The 7,513-nt window shown below is 35.0% G+C and overlaps 1 pseudogene; it reads right to left on the reverse strand.

Annotated features, from left to right (window-relative positions):
• Positions 1–5,702: 5,702 nt before the first annotated feature.
• Positions 5,703–7,227, reverse strand: LOC122910052 (annotated as a pseudogene).
• Between the last annotated feature and the right edge of the window lie 286 nt (positions 7,228–7,513).

Raw genomic sequence — 7,513 nt, forward strand, 5'->3', positions numbered from 1 at the left:
CTTGATGAGTAAGTCTGTGTATTTTCTCTCTGAGATCAGGAAAAAGGCCAAAATATCTCCTCTACCACTCTTTTTCTGTATAATATTGGAGATTCTAGCCAATGCGTACAGGAACTAAAAGAAATAAAAGGCATTCATATTGTAAAGGAATATCTAAAACTCTCCTTATTTGAAAATGACATTTTCTACATAGAAAATCCCAAGGAATATTAACAATGAACAAACAGGAGTGTCTGGGTGGCTCAGTTGGTTAAGTATCTCAGTTTGGCTCAGGACATGATCCTAGAGTCCTGGAATGGAGACCTGAGGGGAATCTGCTTCTCCCTGTGCACCCCCTCCCCCAATCTGGGCTCTCTTTCTCTCAAATAATAAATAAAATCATTACAAAAATGAACAAACAAAAATCTCCTAGAACTAGTAAGTCAGTCCATCAACTTCACAGGATGGAAGATCATACTTCTAGATAATTGAAAAGGCATGTGGGGAAGAAATTAAAATTGTAACATGATTTTCAATTACTCCAAATAAAATAAAACAAAATACTTAGGTATACATTTAACGTGTACAGAACTTGAATACCAAAAAATTCAAAATGCTGATGATATCAAAAAAGCCCTAAAAAAATGTTGAGGCATAATGTGTTAATGGATTACCAGACTTAAAATAACAAAGATATTTATCTTGCAAAATTGGTCTGTAGGTTTTAAACTATTTCTATGAAAATTGCAGGAATGTTTTTAATACACATAGACTAGCTTACACTAAAATTTATTTGGAAAGAAATAGGTTCTAGGCTCTAGAATAAAAATTTTGAAAAAGTGATGATGGACAGCTTTATCTGATATTTAGTATTATAATACAACTATATTAATCAAGACAATATAGTGGTAGTGGAACAATAAACACATAGATTAATGTAACTGTAGAGAAAGCCCAGAAGTGTCCAACCAATTCCAACAAAGGTGTAAAAGCAAATCAGTGGAAAAAGGATAGGCTTTTTAACATATGGTGCTAAAGAAACCAGTATCTATAGGCAGAAGGAAGGTAGGAAGGAAGGAAGGGAGGGAGGAAGGAAGGAAGGAGTTTAAAAAATAAACTTGATCTAAAATTTACACCTTATAGAAACATTAATTTAGAATATAGACTCTAATATGAAACTTTCAGAAAAACTAAATCTTTGGAATGTAAAGAATTTTTACATCTGACACTAAAGCCTTATTCTGTTAAAAAAATAATAAACTGAAACTTGTAAAAAATGTTAAAAATAAAACTTTTGCTATGTAGAAGACTTCATTTATAGAATTATAATAAAAAAGCTACAGACTAGAACTCAAAAGTGAAAAAAAAATCTAATCACAAAATGGGCAAAGGACATAAATGCAACTTTCACTGAAGAGGATATACAGATAGCAAATAAGCACACAGAAAGATGTTAAACATTATTATCCACTAGGGAAATGCAAATAAATCACAATGACAAATCATTAGACAAATATTAACCTGGTGACAAAACCAAATGCTTGTAAGGATGTAGACAAACTAAGTCACTCATATGTTGCTGGTGGGTATGTAAAAAGATACAGCCACACTACAAAATAGGTTTATGAGTTTTATAAAGTAAATATGCAAATATCATATGACCCAGCAATTGCACTCTTAGACATTTATATTAGGGAAATAAAAACTTAAAAAATCTTGTGAAAACCTGTTAGCAATATTCAATAGCAGTTTTTTGTTTGTTTGTTTTGTTTGTTTGTTGTAATAATCCTAAATGGGAAATAACGCCAATGTCTTTCATGGAATAATGACTAAACAATTATAGTACATCCATACCATGCAATGCTGCTCAAGCAACAATATAATAAGTAATAATAATAACAACAAATTATTGACAGATACAATGACTAGGATGAACTTGGAAATTATGCTAAATGGAATACCAAATAACTGAGGATTGGATCATACACTGTATGATTCTGTTTATATGGCCTTCTTAAAGTGAAAATGTCATTAATGTAGAACAGATTCTTTTTTGCAAGGAGTAAAAGATGGTAAGAAGAAGGGAAGTAGATTTGGCTGTAAAGGGTAATACAGGAAGGGATCTTTGTGGTGACATCACTCTTATATACTTTCATAATAAAAATGTCAGTATTTTGATGGTGATATTGTAGTAGTTTTGCAAGAATTCCTTTGGGGAAAACTGCGTAAAGAGTACACTGGAATTCTCTGTATTATTTCTTACAAATGGAATTGATCTAAAATCATATCAAAATAAAAAGTTTCAACAACAAATAAATATTTACATTCTATAATTATATTAGTATAATATCAATTATATTAAATACTTAAAATATCATTAAAATTTGTATAAATCAACTATAATGGAAATTATAAAACACTATATATAGAAATATTTACAAAATCCCAAATAAATGAAGGTATATGGATTGGAAGACTCACTATTTTAAAGAAATCACTTTTTTTTCCAAATCTGTCTATTGATTCAGTGCAATAGCAAATGTACTTTTCAGAGATTTAGATCAATAGATTCTTTCAGACAATACTTTGGATATCTATATATCACTATTCCTTAAAGCTGATCTAAAGCAAAGCCAATAATCAAGACCTTTCATTTTAGGGTTAAATTCAACAAAAATGTGTCATGTGTTCATCAAATCCTTATATGAAAAGTTTTGTGCCAGCATTCTTGACAATTGCCAAAATTAGAAACAACACAAATGTTTATTAACAGTCAAGTGGATTTAAATGATTGTGTTTCAACCACACATTCTATGCAACTATGTGAATTAATTTCATAAATGCAATATTGAACAAAAAATCCAGGGCCCCAAAGTGCATATTGTATATTTCATATGTAAAAAATTGAAAAAGAGGCAAATTCATCTCTATTACTAGAATTCAGAATTGGGGGTGCTTAGTGATGTTAAAAGAATAGGAGGGGTTTCTGGAATTATAATGGTTTGACTTTTATCCTGAATGTGGTTGTATTTACCTGATGTAATGTATTTGGGAAAATTTATCACTCTGTACCCCTGTAATGGGTGTATTTTTGAATATATGTTATTACTTTGACAAAAATGTTTTAGTATAAAAGCTTCATGATTACATAATACAATAATTGAAATCATTATCTAATAGGTATCCCCAGGGAAAGAAACCACTGAGCTTCTTGATAGACAACTCATCAAGTTGTACATACATACATACAAACACTTCATTTTATAATCCAAATTGCACCATATACTGGATAAGCTGTATCCTCCCAAATCTATAAGACTGTGGATAAGTTAAACTCTCTTTCTCTCTCTCTCTCTTTTTTTTAAAGTAGGTTCCATACACAGCATGGAGCCAAAACAGGACTTGAATTCATGGCCCTGAAATCAAGACCTGAGCTGAGATCAAGAGTTGGATGCTTAACCAACTGAGCCACCGAGGGCCCCTTGTTTCTTCTTATTATTAGATTGACATCTTTAAAGTTCTCATCACTCAAAAACTATGTTTGCAAAGCATATGATATTAATATAAGCTCTTTGCAAAATATTTAAAATGCAATACCTTTTCAGCTTATAATCTAAAATTTCTAATACATAAGAGAAAACTGAAATGGTCCTGTATTTAAATTTATTTTATTGCATAACAGGTTACTTTCTTTGCGGATTTGATTTAAAGGAAATGTTTATGTTTATGTTTCATGTTCCTCAGCATGAAAGAACCATAACTACATATTAGCCAACTTGATGTGATAGTTCTCATTCTGATATAAAGTGGTTTTGTAACCTTGAATAAGTCACAAAACTTTTTTTTTTTTTTTGGTCTTAACTTCCTAATGCCTTGAATGAATAATAGATCCCCTGCCACTCAAATGGCTCCTGTATGGATTAAATAAGATAATGTAACTTAAAATCTGTAAAGCAGCCCACAAATGTAAATGTAGTAACTATTATTATTATTATATTATATTATTATTATTATTATTATATTAGTATTATAGGTTTTCATATCAATCTTTATTTTTCTTGATTTTAAAGGAGAGAATCTGGAATATTCATACTTACAGATATACGCACACCCTTAATAAGGCAGTGGGATAGAAAATGTAGTACAATTTGTTTTCTTTTTTTCTACTACTGAAGCTCTGCTTTGCTCATTACCTTTCCATTACTTTCCCTTCATTTTCCTCCCATGGGGGAAATGAAGATAAGCGCCTGTTGATAGTTCATGAATTTGAATTGATATACCCAGGGGCAGGGCTTTTCGAACGAATGTTCCCAGTGCTGGAACTTCTTGCCACTTGTGCTTTCAGAGAGCCCATGTTTAAACCTTCAGGCCGATATGTAAATCTGTTTTTGTTCCTCTAAACAGAAAACTTGTGGGTATTTCAAAATAGATATGCATTAAATAAGTATTTATTCAATGTTACAGATGTTAGAAGCAAGAGACTTTCCTAGGGACAAATAAACTGAATGAGACAGCCGGGACCGAGACTGCATTTTCAAGAGGCTGGCCCTGAACAAGTGTCCACCAAGCAAAGCATAATGGAAAAGAATGTGTGCATGTGCCTAGAGAATGGCTTTGAGGTACGGTCCCAAAGTGCTGAGGGGTCTTTTCTCAAAGTGTTGGGATTTCAATTGGCATTTACTTTCTTCTTCAAATCTTTACACAGTTTCCATAATCTCACAATTAGCATGCAATTTTAATATAAATGTTATATGAACACTATATAAATAAACTATTTTATAATAAAAAATGCTATTTCAATACTGTTCAATATCCTTATGATAGTTTTATCCATTTATAAAAAACTATTATGTACACTATTTAAAGAATAATTAAGGGACGCCTGGGTGGCTCAGTTGGTTGGACGACTGCCTTTGGCTCAGGGCGTGATCCTGGAGTACCGGGATCGAGTCCCACATCGGGCTCCCAGCTCCATGGGGAGTCTGCTTCGCTCTCTGACTTCTCCTCGCTCATGCTCTCTCTCATTGTCTCTCTCTCTCAAATAAATAAATAAAATCTTTAAAAAAAAAAAAAAAGATTAAAAGTTGGAAATTATTATATGGGCTCTACATAGTCTCTGGCTTGTAAAATATTCTATAGGCATCCCTTGTAAATATTGTAGGTTTAGTTCCAGATGATCATAATAAAGTGATATGGCAATAAAGTAAATATCACGATAAAGGAAGTCACATTATTTTTGGGTTTTCCAATGCATACAATATTTATGTTCACACTACACTGTAGTCTAGCAAGTACTTAATACCATTATGTCTAAAAAGATGTGTGTGTGTTTGTGTATGTGTTTGTGTGTATAAATTTAAAAATGCTTTATTACGAATAAGTGCTAGCCATCATCTGAGCTTTCAGTAAGTCATAACTTTTTTGTTGGTGGAGGGTCTTGCCTTAATGTTGATGGCCAATGACTGATCAGGGTGATGGTTTGTGAAGTCTGCGGTGGTGTGCCAATTTCTGAAAATAAGACAACAATAACATTTGCAGCATCAATTCACTTTTTTTCTGAGCGGTGTACATTTTACTGGAAACCTTCAGTCCTCTTCAGACAGAACACAATGTCTTCAATTAAGGCTCTTATGTGGCCTACAGAGGAAACTGAAATTTTTTTACTAGGGGGAAAGGGAAGGAAAGTATGGAAAATGAGTGCTTCTTTTGCCAAAAGGAACTCCTCACCAATGCTCTTCAGTCAGCTCATCAGCTTTTGCCATAGCTTTTTCAGAGAAGGCTTGTTCTGGGGGATGGTCAGATTCACCTGCCAAAATCTACTAGAATCCTTAGATGGTCTCCTTGATAGGTACCAGCATCTCCATATGACATATGAAAACCTCATCAACCTGGAATGGCTGAGATGAGAAACCCTGTATTTTCCATGAACAGGACAATCAACTTGTCTTGCCCAGAAAGTTCATCCATACCCAGGATGCCAATGATGTCCATCATTTGTAGTCTTGTGGGATCTTTTGAACCCCATGGGCAACATCATAATACTAATTTCCAACAACACTGGGATCCATGATTCAAGAAGTGGAATCCAGAGGATCCATATCAAAGCAATAGCATTGGACAGCACAGTGGCTTCATCGAAAAGGTCTAAGGTGGTGGCAGGGCAGCCAAGTCATCAGTAGGCACATAAGTAGCCTATACAGAGGTAATAGATCACTTCACAGCGGTGGTGATTCTTTCCTACATGGTACCCATGTCAGTGGCCAGGGTAGAGTGACAGCCCACAGCAGAAGAAATTATTCCCAGCAAAGCAGACACCTCAGAGCCAGCCTGGGTGAAGCTAAAGGTATAATCAATAAAGAGTAGTATGACCCTCTTGGTCTCTGAAGTATTCAGCAACAGTCAGTCCATTCAGAGCTACCTAAGCATGAGCGCCAGGTGGTTGATTCATTTGACCACACACCAGAACTATTTGGAGGTAGTATCTTTTAAATTGATAACACCAGACTCAATCATTTCATGGTATAAGTCATTGACTTCACAAGTCTTCTCACCAACACCAGAAAATACAGTGTGACTATCATGGGCTTTGATGATATTAACTTTATGATCAATACCATCCTGGCAACCCCAACACCACCAAAGAGCCCAGTTTTTCCACCCTTAGCATAGGGAGTCAGCAGATTCACCACCTTGATACCAGCAACCAGAATTTCCTGCTCAACACTCATCTCTATGAACTCAGAAGTCTCAGCATGAATAGGTGCAAATTGTTTAGTTTTGATGGGGTTTCCCTCATCAACAGGTTCTCCAATGGCATTTGTGATTCTTCCCAAGTTCTCAGAGCAAAAAGGAATTTTGACTGGTGCACCAGAAACCAGGACTTTCTGTCCTCTAACTAAGCCTTTGGCATCATCCATGGCAATACTCTTTACCATGCTCTCACCAAATGGTGGGCCACCTCCAAAACCAGCTTGCTCTATCTGCCCTGCACTTCCAGTGCATTTAGGATGAGTGGTGTTGTTCACCAAACTGCATACCCACCACTGTACTGATGACTCCCACTATGCCCCAGTGGCTGTACCTACCTTCAGGGAAGGAGATGTTTGAGTGGTATAGTCTCTGGCAGGTGGGAGTGCTGCTCTGGTGACCTACAGCAAGACCTGGACTTGGGGAAGCAGTTCTGAAGGGCCAAGTCCTTATAAGGGAATAGGCCAAGATAGCAGCGACACAACTTACAAAACCCAACATGACAGATCCTGGGTGTAGACTCCTAACTCCACACAACTTACAAAACCCAACATGACAGATCCTGGGTGTAGACTCCTAACAGACACTTTCTCTGTAGCATATGATACTATTCGATAGCATTTTACCCACAGTAGAATTTCTTTCAAAATTAGAGTCAATCCTTTTAAACCCTGCCACTGCTTTATCAACTAGTAAAACTTAGAAAATTTTTATTGTAATTTCAACAATATTCACCACATCTTCACTAAGAATAGTTTCCGTCTCAAGCAACCAACTTCTTTGCTCG

This window comes from Neovison vison, chromosome 6 (assembly GCF_020171115.1).
Source record: "Neovison vison isolate M4711 chromosome 6, ASM_NN_V1, whole genome shotgun sequence".
NCBI classification, from domain to species: Eukaryota; Metazoa; Chordata; class Mammalia; order Carnivora; family Mustelidae; genus Neogale; species Neogale vison.